The 16,816-nt window shown below is 51.1% G+C and overlaps 1 long non-coding RNA gene and 1 other non-coding gene across 2 annotated transcripts; both read left to right on the top strand.

Moving 5' to 3' along the window:
• The first annotated feature begins 12,912 nt into the window (after positions 1–12,912).
• LOC104845685 (uncharacterized) lies at positions 12,913–16,186 on the top strand. The gene is made up of 2 exons (XR_010318249.1): positions 12,913–13,094; positions 16,033–16,186. It is a non-coding gene; the product is annotated as an uncharacterized LOC104845685 (long non-coding RNA).
• LOC111750025 (small nucleolar RNA SNORD123) lies at positions 15,874–15,941 on the top strand. Its single transcript, XR_002785172.1, has one exon. It is a non-coding gene; the product is annotated as a small nucleolar RNA SNORD123 (small nucleolar RNA).
• Positions 16,187–16,816: the final 630 nt, after the last annotated feature.

Raw genomic sequence — 16,816 nt, 5'->3', positions numbered from 1 at the left:
TTTTTTAAAAAGATGGAAATTCCATAACACTTGTACTCATGAGGAAACTGTACGTAGATCAAGAGGCAGTAGTTGGAACAGAACAAGGGGATACTACATGGTCTAAAGTCAGGAAAGGTGTGTTTCAGGGTTGTATGCTCTTACCATACCTATTCAACCTGTATGCTGAGCAAATAATCCAAGAAGCTGGACTATATGAAGAAGAACAGGGCATCAGAATTGGAGGAAGATTCCTAACAACTTGTGTTATGCTGATGACACAACCTTGCTTGCTGGAAGTGAAGAGAGCCTGAAGCACTTATTAGTGAAGATCAAAGACCACAGCCTTCAGTATGGATTACACCTCAACATAAAACAAAAACTCACAACAGGACCAATAAGCAACATCACGACAGAGAAAAGACTGAAGTCAAGGATTTCATTTTATTTGGATCCACAATCAATACCTATGGATGCAGAAGTCAAGAAATAAAAGGACGCATTGCACTGGGCAAATCTGCTGCAAAAGGCCTCTTTAAAGTGTTGAAAAGCAAAGATGTCACCGTGAAGACTAAAGTGCACCTGACCCAAGGCATGGTATTTTCAGTAGTCTCATATGCATGCGAAAGCTGGGCAATGAATGAGGAAGAATGAAGAAGAACTGATGCCTTTGAATTGTGGAGCTGGCAAAAAATATTGAATATACCATGGAATGCCAAAAGAACAAACAAATCTGTCTTGGAAGAAGTACAACCAGAATGCTCCTTAGAAGTGAGGATGGTGAGATTACATCTCACATACTTTGGACATGTTATCAGGAGGGACCAGTTCCTGGAAAAGGACATCATGCTTGGTAAAGCAGAGAGTTAGCAAAAAAGAGGAAGACCCTCAGTGAGATGGACTGACACAGTGGTTGCAATAATGGACTCAAGCACAACAATGATTGTGAGGATGGCACACAACTGGGCAGTGTTTCATTCTGTTGTACACAGGGTCATTAGGAGTTGGAACCAACTCAAGAGCACCTAACAAAAACAATAACATGAAGTTCTAGGAAGGGTATGAAATTCTAGGGCGGTGTGAAGTTCTAGGACAGTGTGAAGCCCTAGGACAGTATGACGTTCTAGGATGGGTATGAAGTTCTAGGATAGTGTGAAGTTCTAGGATGGTGTGCAGTTCTAGGACGGTGTGAAGTTCTAGGACAGTGTGAAGTTCTAGGATGGGTATGAAGTTTTAGGATGTATATGAAGTTCTAGGATGGTATGAAGTTCTAGGATGGTGTGAAGTTCTAGGATGGTGTGAAGTTCTAGAATTGTATGAAGTTCATGGATGAGCACAAAGTTCTAGGATAGATATGAAGTTCTAGAATGGTATGAAATTCTAGATAGGGTATAAAGTTCTAGGATGGTATGAAGTTCATGGATAGGCACAAAGTTCTAGGATGGTATGAAGTTCTAGGATAAGCAAGGTGTGGGATATCTGGGTGGAATGATATTTCACCCTCAGACATGTCCCATAGAATCCCACTGTGCACCCTTAAAGGGCTTTCCTCTGTCCCAGGATGCACCTCCACAGACGGCAGGGGCCCTGGATAAAACCTCCACAGATAAATGACACCCAGGGATAAGCTTCCAAGCAATGAATCTGTGTGAGTCGCACTTGCCAGCTTGCAGCTTCAGGGGTGATTTCTTTCCACAAGCCTGTTTCAGGACCTAGGAATTCCATCACTGCCGGCAGACCCAAAGGCTCTGAGCCTCACTTGAGAGTCAGCTTGGAAAGTCATGTACCCAAAATGTGTTGCCTCGACTCGTGAGCTCTACAGGAGCCCCCCGACCCACTGGACAATCACATTCAGGATTCTTAGGCACAGAAAGCATTTAAAAAAAAAAAAAAAAAAAACACTGTCTTAAAGTATGCATTTTTTTAAATGGAGGTGGAGAGGTAGAGTGGATAATGTTTTCTAGACCACTACCTGTCTTCAGGTGTTCCCACCTGCCCAGTGCCACCTTTGTGGGTGACAAGAGAGTAAGGGAGTGGGCATGACTCAAAGGTGGAGGGGAGAGAGGCATGGAAAGACACAACTACATGAGTCAGACCTTCCCCACCAGGACACAGGACTGAGGGGTGTAGGGTGGAGTCCGTCATCAGCAGGCATGTGCTCTCCCAGCTGAAGGGCACCATCAGATGAGCAGCAAATGGCAGGATGTGGCTGAGTCGCTGTAACCTCCCGGTCATATTCCTAATGGGCTTAGGAACTGGTCTATGAGCCGACATGTCATGGCCCAGGGACAAGGCTCTGGGCAGGAGGACATGTTGGTCCCAGTCGCTGTCGGGTGGGCAGCAGCTCAAAAGCCACATGGCAAAGGAGCCAGGTCCTGGAGCCACCAGAGTGTCAGACACACATGGGGCAAACTGCTTTTTACTGGCCAGGGAAAGGAAAGACAGCAGCTAGAGAACTTACCGGAAACGAAAGCTTCAGTGAGAAGGACACCAGCTGGGCTGGATCCAGGGCTTTGAACCAGTTCATTCTGGTTCAAACCCCTGCTGAGAATTTGCATTTCCACCCTAATTACACTGAACCAGAATCTACATTTTAACAAGATCCCTGGGTGATTCTTAAATACAATAAATTTTGAGAACCACTGCTCTGCTAGTGATTCTAGCAACTGGTCCCTAACCAAGAGCATTACCACCACCCGGGACCTTGTGAGAAATGCAAATCTCAGCAGGGGTTCGAACAGGAAGGAAGCTGCTTGGAACACCGGCAAGGGCTAAGTGTCTGGCGAAGGAGGGACATGATGGTGAGAGGAAGGCCAGGTGAGCAGAGAACTTGACCAGAGGAGGATGATAAGGAGGAAGACAGGAGAATCCCCTGGTTAGGCAAAAAGAGTCATTAAAGAAACCTGAGGAGGGGAGGGGCTCTATCAGGAAAGACGGGGAACCACAGCACAGAGCACACCTTCCCAAGGGAGACGTCTGGTCACCTCGCACGGAGCAAGGGCTCGACCTCTGAGCCCTGGGTGCCTGCTCTGAAAAACACGACCTTTTGTCTCTATTTAATAAAAAAGGAAGAACTGTTGGCGTGCAGTCAGCTCCGACTCACAGCGACCCCTCATGTGTCAGAGTAAGAACTGAGCTCCACTGAGTTTTCCGTGGCTGATTTTTCGGAAGTTAGATCACCAGGCCCTTCTTCCGAGGTGCCTCTGGGTGGACTCGAGCCTCCAACCTTTCGGTCAGCAGCCAAGCATGTTAACTGCCTGCACACCCAGGGACTCCTTCTGTATTTACAGCCCAGAAACATTAAACTTAAATAAAATGTCTGCCTTTAATTCCTAGCTCAAACTTTAAAGGAGTTTTCCTTCATGGACACCTTGAAAAAGATCCTCCCGTGTTAAGCGTCAGCAAGATGGCGCGAGGTGAGAAGATACAACGGGTTGCACAGATCCACCATTCCAGGTGCTGAAGTGAACATCCAAGGCCCTTCCTCGTGGCAGCCTGCCAGGATAAAGCTCAGATCCCACACATCTTCCAGCCTCCGGAATCAATATTTTATGTGAACATTTGGATGCTTTTCAGAAGAGGGAATGGCTGGGAAAGAGGAAAAATCATCAAAAGTAACATTCTAGTACATGTTCGCCACTTAGGACTACGTCTTCCCATAACTTGGCACATGACACCGTGTCTACTTTCATTATGACAAAGTCAAGCTCTCAGGCTCATACAAACCAGCGACCACTCTACAGGAGGTTTTAAAGCAAGAAAACATTGCACAGCTTTCTGATCTCCTCCGTTTCAAACGAAGCATTTGCCCTGAGAACACAGAGATTTCTCTAACAAGTACCCACTCAGCTGTTTAACAGAACACCTAACTAGCTACCCTTGAAATGTGGAGAACAATCACGCATTAGAAACACAAGAAAACAAAGTAGAACCACAGAAGAGTGCCCGCCCAGACAGTTATTTTATTGACCAGTCGAAAGCATCAAAAGTGACATCAAAGATAAGAATGCCGTCCACTTCCTTGCCATCTAATGAGTGGAATGAAATATTAAGGCAATCTCATGAATAACTCCTCACCACCCACCCACAGTGAGCAATAATTGAGGATTGGCAGGAAAAAAAAAAAAGGTCATTTTATAAATTTGACTCCCAATTGCCTGAATTGGTTAGCGCAAGTTTGGAAGAAGACAAATTGAGAACAAGCAGGTAAGAAATTATACTGGTAAAAGGTCAAGAAAGCTACTGCCCAAAAATCTAGGATTTAAAGCCCTGTCAATCTCAGCTTTTGCATACAACTACAAAACAACTACAAGCACTCAGGAAATAAGGCGTCGTTAAAACTCCTGCCCGAGATGTCATAAAACCAAGAAAAAAGCCACTTGCCATGGAGTTGACCCCGACTCATGGCAGCCCCATGTGTGTCAGACCAGAACTGTGTTCCACAGGGTTTTCAATGGCTCATTTTCTCCAAGGAGTGTCGGGGTGGATTCGAACTTCCAACCTTTTGGTTAGCAACCAAGCACATTAACTGTTTGCACCACCCAGGGACTCCACAGGCATCGCAAACCAAAAAAACACAAAAAACAATAAACTCATTGTCACGTGGAGCTACGTGGTGTGAGGAAAGCAAGATGCCGGCGAGAGCTAAGGAAGCCCCTGGAAAGAAGACAGAGGGTTCCAAGGCACTAAACCGATGGAAGCTGCAACAAACAACGGGGTGGAGGGGGCTGAAGGCACCAGCTGCCACCCGAGACAACAGTCAAAGAGCAAGGAAATTGCAGGCAGTTCTTACATATCTCTACCCAGAACCTATTTTCAGCTTGCACCCTAACTGCAAAACGTGCCAAAGCAGAACAGAAAGAGCTAGAAGGGGTTCTATGACTCTGCTCTTTCTAAGGGGATAAAAATCAACATGCTCACCTTAAACACCCAGGCTCTGCACACTTAAAAATCTGTGCCACTGGTAGAAGTCAGCTGCCTCGCCGCTGAGGCTAATGCTCTGCTAAGAAGGTGTCCAAGGACACAGAGCAGGCTCTGTGAACTTCTCCCTCAAAGCCAGCAGCATCTTTCGGGGAGCAGAGCGCCCAGCAGCCGAATGAGACAAAGTCACTCTGGTTTTCAAAGACGTTTCCCCTGAGCTGCATCTATGTAACAAACCTGGCAGAAAAGACACATATTCTAGCAAACAGCTGGGAATTGGGTGTAGCAAACGTTTTGTAGCTAGGTTGACTGATTAGTTTCACTCATTTTATTTGGTCATTTGGTCTCATCGGGAAGCAACCTGAATTTGCTCATTTTGATAACAGAGATCCCAGCTCATCTGGGCACTCAGTGGCCTCAGGCACAGAAATGTGGATACAGTGTCCAGTAAACACAGGTTTTGTGTTTGGGCCCCTGCCAGTTTTACTTACTCGAACTTTAGGGATTATGTCCCAGAATTTTTTTTATTTAATTTTTCTCTAACAGCTTTATTGAGGGATAAGTTACACTCCATAAAACATACCCTTTGTAAGTGTACACCCCAGTGATTTTTAGTGAATTTACAGAAGGGTGCAACCGTCTCCACAGTCCAGCCTGAGAACATTTCTATCACCTCAAAAACACCCCTGGTCCCCACCTGCAGTCACGGTTTCCACCCAGCACCCAACAGCCACTAATCCGCTTTCTGTCTTTCCGCTGTTGTTGTTAGCTGCCCTCACATCAGCTCCCACTCATGGCAACCCCACCAACAACAGAACGAAACATCGCCCAGTCCTGCGCTAGCCACCTTCACGATCACTGGTATGCTCGAGTCTGTGGTTGCGGTCACTGTGTATGTGGAGCACCTTCCAACCTAGGGGGTTCACCTTCCAGCACTGTATCAGATAGTATTCTGCTGTGATCTACAGAGTTTTCACTGGCTGATTTTTGGAAGTAGATCTCCAGGCCTTTCTTCCTAGTCTTACTTTGGAAGCTCCACTGAAACCTGCTGAGCACACACGTGTCCACTGACAGACGGGTGGCAGCTGTGCATGAGGTCCACTGGCCGGGAGCTGAACTCAGGTCTCCCACACGGAAGGTGAGAATTCTACCACTCGGCCTCCGTATTTCCCAGCCTCCAGTGCACACCCTCCACCAAGTTAGGAAGACCCCATATACACACAGGTCCCAGGCCCAAGGACCCATCCTGAACCTGAGCAGCAGAAACTAGGTGAGCTCAGAGCCACACTCAGCAGGCAGTTAGGCACATCTATCATCAGGTCCAATTTCACAGCCTCCTGCCTGGTTCCCTCAGCCCATTCTCGATGTCAGCATCTGCTCTAGACGTTATTATTATTCCATGCTTGTTCAGAAGTCCCCCTCACTTCCTGCTGCCCCCTCCCCTTGTCATAGTCTTGGCTGCTGAATCCTTCCTGAGCCATGGGGGTTCTGGTCCACCACAGCTCTCAGCCACCTCCAAGTCCATCTGGACAGTTCAAACACCCTGTGTAGGGCTTCACAGGACTTCTACCCACTCCCACGGGTCACCCGAGGACAACGCTGACTGCACCCACCCAGAACAACCATCACCAGTTGCCGGGCTCTGGCCACGGGTTCATCTACCACAACTGACCTCTCTCTTATGCAAAGTCTAGGTCTGTACCCTGGGGACCGTGCCTGGCCAGAGAGGGTGTAGTTCAAGGCAGAGGCCCCCACATGCCCTGCCCCATCAGCCCAGCACCTCTACAAAACCCTGGGTCTTTGGTCACTGTGTGCCTAGCTGTCCCATGCACCCTCACTCTCTTTCTAAACGCAAGTCGACAGCTAGAACGCCCATGAGGGTTTAAGTGACAGATGCCTTCAATGCAAATTCTAACTTAATGCACATTACACGGCAGCCAGCATGAGCAACTGCTTAATGACAGTGTCTGCTGGACAAGCGACGTTTAACACCCAGACGGACTGCTCTGCTTCCAGCCAGCAGTTACAAACAACGCTCCCATCCTTACCATCGGCCAAGCTTTTTACAGCAGACCTCAACCTTGGCCCTGTGGGAGGACGCACAGAGCCCCAGCTGTGATTCTCAAATCCACTTGGTGGCAGGGTGCCTGGTCTAAACGGCCCTGTCCTCTGATGTTCCGGAATGCATTCTCTTTCCACAGCCGCATCTGAAAGCAGTGGGGGCAGGGGGCTGCATCCTTGGGGCTGAGTCGGGAGCTCTCTGGGCTTTTTAACATAAAGAGAAGGACTTTTCTCTGGGGTTCGTTTATGAGGACACACTCTGTTTCAGCCACTTTGTGATTTTGCAGACACATCACGAATAACTGCTTAGTAGGTTTCCTTCTTCCGTGCCTTTTTCAAGGCTGCTTTCCTTCTCGAGGGCACGTCGTCCATCACTGCCAACTGGTGGGTGAATGTGAACCGGGGAAAGCCGTTCTATTCCGTGAGCCATTTGTCCTTGCACAAGCCAGACTGTCACTCGCCTATAGCTTATTTAATTTCACATTTCAGCAAATACAGTATTATTTCTCCAGTAGAGTTGGCTTCTGATAGCATCCTTCTCCTGGTTATTTATCATACGAATCTGTAATTGGATTACCTATTGTGGAAATGTGATTTACTCTCAAATGTACATAAAAGTGCAACATAAAATAAAATTGTTCCAGTGGGTGCTGCCTCGCCAGCTGACACAAGCTCTAGTATAGCCAGCGCCACAGGAACACCGTGACAGATAATGAGTGAGACGGAGAGAAAAAAGATTCATGGGTTCATGGCCTTCCTGAAAGGAACGAAATTCACCCTCTAAAAACGCATTTTTTTTTTTACAGTATACCTGTTGGTTCCCCCCCACCCCCCCAATATTAGTCAGGAAACCAATTCAAAGGCACGTGGGAAAGAGTAAATAGTGAATGATTTTGCTTTTTTCCAAATGCAATAGTACTGAGCCAATATATTTTAAAACTTAGTGAAATGAAATAAATTGGGCTTCTCTTTGCTCCTGACAACCATTATCCTTGTACTAAGTAAACAGAAAGAAATAAAGGAGGGAAACAAGACAAAGGAGAAGGGAGGGAGAAAGGAAGAGACAGAGGGAGGGGAGGAAGGAAGGAGAAGACAGCAATCCTTTTGGGAAAATTATCAGCTTTCTTGAGCCGTAGTGGGGTTAACCCTACTTTCAGTGTTGTGCCCCAAGTGAAATATAACTTGTCTTTGAAGTTTCGTGGCTTCAAAACACTCTGAAATGCAGAACCTGGATTCCTCAGCTCTAGAACGTTTGAGACGGCAGAAACTGTGTCCACGCCACTGAGGTACAACAAACTGCTCATTACACACCACCCTCTGCTGGATCATGTTTTCACTTGCTTTGTTGTATTTGGCTCAGATTCTGATTCCAAACAAGTTTTAGGTAGATTCATAGAAAGGGAAATGCTTATCTATGTTGTTATGCCCTAGCTTATTTCATTTTTTTTTTTTTTCTTCATTTCTCATTGCCAGAAATTGATGTTGGGCATCTGGATAACCAACACCCGACAAATTCATCAAAGAAATAAGTGATATGTTGACCAAGCATACGGGAAGCTGTTTCCTGATTTCTTCCCAGTGAGCTGCTGCTTACCTGTTGAATAAATCCCTGCACTGAACCTCTGTGAGCAAGAATTAGAGACGGCAGATTGCCCCCTATCTACCACAGCCCTCTTCTGCAGGCACCAAGCAGAGTGATAAAAGCCATTTTCAGAAAGAATTCTGCATCTCAGTTTAAAAAGGATGCTGGGAACAATGTCAATGAAAATGTCAAGGTTGTCAACAACAGTACACAAAGACAGTACAAACAACTGAAAGCACTTAAATATGCTTATCTCAGGATTCAAGAGGACTCTCCCAGAAACTGGCAAACAGACACAGGTGGGCTGTATCCACAATCCTCCCGTGACACGCTTGGGTGTAACTCAATTTGTCAGACACTGTAATTTACATTTTAAAATTATTTCACACTAAACATAAAAACTTTTTACCTCTATTATAATTATACACTAAGCAATTTGTCTGGGTAACTATAGCAACAATTTCAGGAGCATTTTTAAACAGAAATTTGTATAATTTTAGAACTGAGAATGGCAGAGGGTTTAAGCAGGATGGGGGCTGCTTTCTCAAATACCTGCACGTACACTACTACGAAGATGGATTCGGTGCCGGTGACGGATTACAAACTAATTATTCTGTTCTAACTTGCACACTATAAAACCCATAATAAACCAAACCCATCGCTGTGCAGGCAATTCTGATTCATAGCAACCCTAAAGGACACAGGAGAACTGCCCCACAGGGCTTCTAAGGCTGTAATCTTTACAGAAGCAGACTGCCACATCTTCCTCCCTCGGAGCAGCTGGCAGGTTCGAACCACCAACCTTCTGGTTAGCAGCTGAATGCTTTAACCATTGCACCACCAGGGCTCATGCTCCCTAATACAAACTCCTTTTTTTGATTAGTTACTAACCTTAGTTAACTCTAGAGTTCATGATTGCTTGTTTGCATAACAGAATGCCTTATAAAGGTCTAACTTCCGACTTGATGTTTAACAAAGTTCTCTTACTGCTCCAGCTTTCCTGTATCAGAAGCAAGGACTCCACTTCAAAGACTTTATGAAAGGAAAAAAAAAAAACACGGACGTTCAAACTCCTTAAAAACAATCACCGAGTTAATACCAGTAACCAGTTGATATTCAGTATGTTAGGATTCCTGGTGACTCTCTGTGTGTCACAGTAGAACTGTACTTCACAGGGTTTTCAGTGGCTGATTTTTTGGAGGTAGATCTCCAGGCCTTTCTTTCAAACCACCTTTCTAATGCCAGCAGCGTTCAACATAGTCCCTGAGGACCTGGCCTCTGACACTCTAAGTGACCAGCACACAACACAGGAGAATGCTTGTTGGTTTTAGCCTTTGCTTCCTCTTATCTTTTAACCAGTTTCCCCAGCAAGAGGCTCAACACTGTGTGGTCACAGAGACTTCTTCCTGCAAACCCACGAATGGGACTTAGGAAGGTCCGCAAGCCCTCCAAAGCTCTGAAAATGTTTGCACAAATGTGCCTAAATCTGCTTCCCTCCCATGGCCAACAGGGGTTAACAACTGCTACACTGTCCGTTTCTGTGTTTCACTCCAGCCGGCCAGACACTGGGAGGAAATAATGTTTTAAAAGAAAAGGGCAGGGAAAAACACAGGTCCAATTTTACTAAATCCTGAGCATTTCAGAAACTTCTTTTGGACAGAGACAAGCTTTACCAGCCAGGAGACCAAAGCCACTGCTCCCAGCAGGGATTTCGCAGCTGTTTGCCATTAAGACAACCAAATAAGTTAGTGCCATTAGTAAAAGGCATAAAAGGATTATCACATTCATCCTCCCCTTGTTAACCTAAGTGCACCCAGGTTAAGGCATGTGAATGAAGGCAGATACCAGGACATCAACCCCAGGGTTCCAGGAGCACACAAATACCAAGTGTGACCCTCCCCAACATGCAGATGAGCTGGTATTTCATGAGGAAAGATTTTACAAGACATTACAGAAAAAACAAAATCTGTGTTTCATGTGGACCAAACTATTACATTTGTAACTGCTTTTTCATTTAAAAACAAACATGGAACAAAACAAACCCTTGGGGGAACAAATCCGTGTTTCCTCTGGGTAAACACAGGCAGAGAGTTATACACCAGATAGGGTATTATCTGCTGTAACTGAAACTGTGAACTGGTCACCCAAAATAGCACACGCTGAACATTAAACCTGCTGCTAAGGAGCAGAATTCCGATAGGACAGAGCAGAGCTGCCCCACAGGCTTTCTTTCCAAGGCTGCAGTCTTTACCGAGGCGGACTGCCACATCTTTTTGCCACAGAGCGGCTGGTGGGTTAAGGGCTAACCTCTTGGTTAGCAGGCGAGTACTTAACCACTGCGCCACTAGGGCTCCTTTGCTAAACATGACTCTCTCAAATAATAAAACGTGTGTTAATTATCAGCTCGTTTAGCAATCCAAATTTGCTGTTATAATTTTCCTTGATAAAGTCTGTTCCTTTAAAGGCTTTTTCTGAAATGCTAACTCTATAAGTTAATAACATCTGCTTTTCAAACTAAGCCATTCCAACCCAGCTCTTCTGGGCAAACTGCGACATATCACTGTTTTTCTTAAAAATAGGATGCAATGCAGCCAACATCTGTAACTCCAGTGTTTCAACTCACGTGCTTCTAAGGGGCAGATGTTTGCGTCGGTCTTAGAGCTCAATACACACTATCTTCACTTAACTTCGATTTCTTTCTGAGCGCAAGGAGGAAAACAGACGCACAGCCAGCAAGTTTTTGCGGATACATTTCGTCTCTGGGAGAAATCTTTCGAGTTGGAAGGCTCGTGTTTAGCAGCCACCACTCGTGCCTCTGCTTCCAGCAAAGCTGACGGCTCCCTGGCCAGCAGGTCACCTCGCCCTCGCCCCGCTCCCCGTCAAATCCTTGCAAGAGCGGCCTGGTCCCGCTGTTTGCAGGACCGCGAGCCTGCCCATCGCCCTCTCTCCGCCCGGAGCGCTCGCTCGCAGCGCCCCCTGCCGGGGTCTCCGGGACGCCGCGGGCGCCGAAAGTTAAAACCCAGCTCCGCCGCCGCGTCCAGGTACAAAGCCAGGCCAGCTCGGAGGTGCGCGCTTCCCGCCAAAGCCGCGCGCCAGGCGGCCCGGGGGCGCGCGGACCTCTGCCTGGAGGCGGGGGTCCGGCACGTCTTAGACCATCAGTGCCCCGCGGGGCCCGCGTCTGCGTCCGGCCCGCGCGACCCTGAGCCGGGATGCGAAGCCCGGGAGCGCGCGGGATGCCGGAGAGGGGCGCCCGCCGGCTGCAGCCAGAGGCAGCCTCGCGGCCTCGGAGACCCTTCCCGGCCTCAGTTTCCCCCAGACCCGGCGCCTCGGGGAGCGGAGCCCAAGTCCCCCTGCGCCCCCGTTTCCCACGCACGCCGCCAAGCCCCTGCCCGGTCGGTGGAGCCAGCGAGGGACCTCGGGGCCGCGAAGCGTCCAACCCCGCGAACCCCCACCGTGCCCCTCGGGGACGCGCAGGCAGGTCCCAGTCCCCAAGGCCGCCAGCTCCGCATCCCGCACGCGCAGCCCGGGTCTCGGCAGGGACCGAACTTGCCCCCCGCACTGGTCCCACCGTAGGCGCCCGCCCGGGACGCGGCCCCAGCGCCAAGAGCGCGACCACCGCTGCGCCCCGGTGCGTGCAGTCGGCCCTGCCCGAGACCACCACGAGCCGCCCGCGACCACGGCGCCCCGGGTCCCTCCAGCCGCGCGGGCAGCTGGACCCACGGTCACCGCGGACGGACTCTCACCAGGTGCGGGGCGCTGCTGCAGCCTTCATCCGGCGCCGGGGTCCAGGCCGCTCCGAAGGTCCTCGCTGCGCAGCTGGGAAGTCGAGGCAGCCGCCGCCGCTCGCCGTCTCCGGGCTCCCGGCTGGGGGCGCGCGGCCGGCAGGGGCGCGCAGGGTCTCCGCCCGCGGGGACGACCGGCGAGACAGCAAAGTTGGAGCCTGAGCCGGGGCCGCGGGGCGACCCTGGAGGAGGGCGCTGCGGAAGGCGGGCGGGCTCCGGGGCTGCGGAGCTGACCGCGGCTGGAGCGACGCGCACGGAGCGGGCGCAGGAACAGCCGCCGCCGGCGCCGCCTTCCCGGCGAGTAGAGAGCGCGGGGAGCGCGGGCCGGAGCGCGGGGCGGAGCGGGTACGCCGCGCCCCGCCCCGGCCCCGCCCCCATCACCGAGCCCCGCCCATCGCGGCCCGGCCCCGCCCCCAGACACGGCCCCGCCCAACACGGCCCCGCCCAGGCTGCACCTTCCGCGCCCGCGCGGGGGAAACCCGAGAGCGCCCCGCGGCGCCAGGCACCTCCCGGGCCCCGCCCCGGCCCCGCCCCCGGCCCCGCCCCTCCCCGGGCGGGACCCCCCTCCGCGCCCCCGCCCCCTCTGTCCCCCCGGGAGCCCCAAGCAGATCCCCTGGTGCGAGTTCGCCCGAGCGCCTACTTTTCGGGGCCCCCTCGCCGCCGAGCAGACCCCTCCGTGGCCCCCGCCCGGACTTGGCGACTCTGGGGGGGCGGCATAAAGGCCGAGGCGGCGCGGCCGAGCTGGGACGTGGCGCGCGCTCCGGGCCCAGGTACGTGCTGTCCCAGCGGGCGGGGCAGGCCCGGGCACCGGACCCGGAGGGGTGATCTTGCCCTCTGGGGAGGCATCCTCCCTGCGGGGTCTTGGAGGGCCAGCTGGGCTGTGGTCCGGCTCACTCGGGTCGACTTTGGGGTGAAGTGAGGGACGGGCACAGAGCTGTCCCCGCGTCGCCACGCCGCGCGTTGCTTGCACAGGGTGACCGGCCAATTCTGGGGCAAAAAGGACTTGTTGCTGCGCTTTTGCGGGATCTTCCCGCCTGATCGAGAACTCAGGCGAGAGCTTTGTCACTGGGAAGCAAAACAGGTACCTCGCAGACGCCTCCTGTCACCTGATCTTTGTGGCAGCTAGTCCTCTGGGCGGGCATGCCGAGTGGGGGCTCGGCCGCTGCATTTACACCCGTGGGAGGGCGCGCGGGGACGTTGTCGCGGTGTCAGCGTGCATGGAACTGCGGTGTGGAGCCCTGGGGGCCGGTGTAGCCCCTTGGAGGTGCGGGGCGATCTCCCCACTACTCCGTGTCCACCGCCGAGAGTGGCTGGGAGGCTCCCTTGCAGAAGGACAGACATGAACGCCCCCCAACTCTGCCCCCTCCTAAGCGCCATAAAGACGTCTCCAACCAGCAGGGTCAAGCCACCTGACCGCGGGGGTGGGGGGCTGGGAGCGTTGCAGTATGTCCGTAATGGTACCGTGGAGCTCAGATATGAAACAACCCATCTCTGCGCGGCGTTGCCTAGTCCACACAGCAGCAGACCCGAGGTGGATAGTAGAAGTGCAAATTGCCATTATCTATGTTTCTTTATTTTCTAGAAATATATTAACAGAAGAATTAAGTGAACGCGTATCTGGAAGTTTCCATCAAGCTCAGGCCAAATACGTAGTCTCTGGCCCTGGTGCAGGGGCTGCCCTGCGCTGTGGAGGCCTCCCCGGGGTCCCCACTGCAGGGCGCCCACCCGGCAAGAATGTCCTTAAGCTCCCGGGCCCCTTGGAGGGCCACCTCCGCTGGCCGTGGTGGGAGCACTGTCTATCTCTGAGGACTCAGGTGAAGAGCTTAGCCCTGTGCCGGGGCCTCTGGCACGAGGTGCGGCGGCTGGTTCCTGCCATTTCTGTGCTGACGTGGCGCAGGGGCCTCGGAGGCTCCCTGGGCGGAGGAGGCGGGCCGAGGCCTCGCGGCTCCTGGAGGGCAGAGGGGGCGGAGACGCCAGCCCAGCGCTGGAGCCCTGGAGCTCTTGGAGGGGTGTGGACCTGGAGCCTCCAGCTGCCAGAAGAAGGGAGACCGAAACCAGGGCCCCGAAGTGTTAGCGGATCATCGTCCCTGCCTCCAGTTTAAAGGCAGTTAACACTTAAAAAAATATTTTAAAAATCTTGGCATACAGATGTCAACAGTAGGAAGATAACTTTCCAAACTCCAACCCAGGCCGGCTGATCACTGAGAAGTTATGGCAGGGTGTGTGTTTGTGGGGCGGGAGGTGGGTTGGCCGGCTGAGCACTGAGACGTTATGGCAGGGTGTGTGTTTGTGGGGCGGGAGGTGGGTTGGCCGGCTGAGCACTGAGAAGTTATGGCAGGGTGTGTGTTTGTGGGGCGGGAGGTGGGTTGGCCGGCTGAGCACTGAGAAGTTATGGCAGGGTGTGTGTTTGTGGGGCGGGAGGTGGGCTGGTCGGCTGAGCACTGAGAAGTTATGGCAGGGTGTGTGTTTGTGGGGCGGGAGGTGGGCTGGCCGGCTGAGCACTGAGAAGTTATGGCAGGGTGTCTGTTTGAGGGGCGGCAGGTAGGCTGGCCAGCTGAGCACTGAGAAGTTATGGCAGGGTGTGTGTTTGTGGGGCGGGAGGTGGGCCCCTCCTTGCTGTTCACCGGCTCCTCGGTGTACACTTTAGTGATAATGAATTACAAATTGGTAATAAGCAGGGGAAGGAAGGAAATTACAACAGTAAATTGTATATGTATATAAAATTATACGTTATTATTTGTGTGTGGAAACCCTAGTGGTGTAGTGGTTAAGTGCTACAGCTGCTAACAGAGGTCGGCAGTTCAAATCTTCCAGGCGGTCCTTGGAAACTCTGTGGGGCAGTTCTACTCTGTCCTATAGGGTTGCTATGAGTCGGAATCCACTCGACGGCAGTGGGTTTGGGTTTTTTTGCGGTTATATATGTGTAAAACCCCCATTACATATAATTATAAATTGTCCTTAGGAGTGCATCATTAGTTTGATGAGAAAACCAAAACCAAACCCATTGCCGTAAAGTCAATTCCGACTCACAGAGACCCTACAGAACAGAGTAGAACTGCCCGATAGGGTTTCCAAGGAGCACTTGGTGGATTCGAACTGCCGACCCTTTGGTTAGCAGCCTAGCTCCTAACCGCTGCCACGGTCTAAATTGAGGTCATGTTGTGTAACTTTTTTCTTTTCAAGTTCCGTAACTTTCTTGAGCTTTGGTTTCTCAGTCTGGAGCTTAAACATACCTGGCAGGAAAGGTGTAAGCCCTAAATGAGAAACCAGGCTGGGAGTAAATGAACACGAGGGAATACTGACCCAGCACCCAGCACTTAAGTAAGCTCTACACAAATAAAGTTATTTTGAAGTAGGCACAGGGGTTTCCTTTTTCCAGATGAAATCTTTTTTCCTTGCAAAGTCACTGCTCACAAAAGAGCTACTTAAACTCTTTACGTCGTAAAACCAAAGTGATCATGTTTAAACAAAAATGTCTCATTCTCATCCAATAAAACCGTAGCTCCCCAGTGCCTTTCCAGGGCGGGCCATGCATGTGGTGTAAAAGAAGGTGAAAATGATGAGTCTGGGGCTCTGATCCATGTGACTTGAAAAGGCCATCCATTTCCTGACTCACCTCAAGTTCTTCTTGTAGATTGGAACCGTCCCTGCGGCCGGGAGCTAATTAACCTCTGTTGGCCTGTGTTTACCTCCCTCCCTGTGCTGCAGCTCCAGCCTGCTCTCAGGACCACCGTCTCCGACGTCGGGGGCCCCGTGGAGCCAGAGACCCCCACCTAGAAGAGACCCAGCTGCTACGGGGGCACGAGAAACAGTGGCGGGAACCCTGTGATGTTGAATAAAATTGCATGAAAATCATGAAAAACCTCAGTCCCGAAACCACGGCCTTGTGACATTGACTGTTTTCGTAGGTTTTTCTGTAAATGAACCGGGAGACACTCAACATTCCTCGCACGCGGGTGTTCTCTTTCCACCCGTTTTCTTTCTTTTACATCCACAGCATTTTAGAAATGATAAACTTGTGTGGTCACCTGGTTGACCCCATCAACTTTTTTTTTTTAGTGTGGGTAAACTGAGGCCCAAAGATGTGACGCTGCCTCACCAAGAGGGGCCAGGGCTGCTTTGGGCTCACAGATCCGCAGCCGTGGAGGAACCACGATCACGTGGCAGCAGGTTACCCCCGCTCCCCCTCAGCGTGTGGACAGTTGAAGTCTCTCCAGGTGGGAGGAGGTCAGGAAACACTAGCCTACTCAGGCCCCAGGAGTTACCCAAGGAAACTCTCCTCCTTTCAGCACCGTAGCCCAGCCCGTCCGCAGAGTTAAACGGGCCCGTTTTATGGAAAAAGAGCAGCTCAGAAACTAAGAACAGAAAGAGGGTACAGCGTGCGTGTCGGTTACATTTGCGTCAACCTTGACTTAGGGACCCCCCACGAGTGTCAGAGCAGAACTGTGCTCCACAGGGTTTCCAATCGCGAAGGCACCTCTGGGTGGACTCA

This window comes from Loxodonta africana, chromosome 2 (genome assembly GCF_030014295.1).
Source record: "Loxodonta africana isolate mLoxAfr1 chromosome 2, mLoxAfr1.hap2, whole genome shotgun sequence".
Lineage (NCBI taxonomy): Eukaryota > Metazoa > Chordata > Mammalia > Proboscidea > Elephantidae > Loxodonta > Loxodonta africana.
This window is presented reverse-complemented; position numbering and strand designations above follow the sequence as displayed.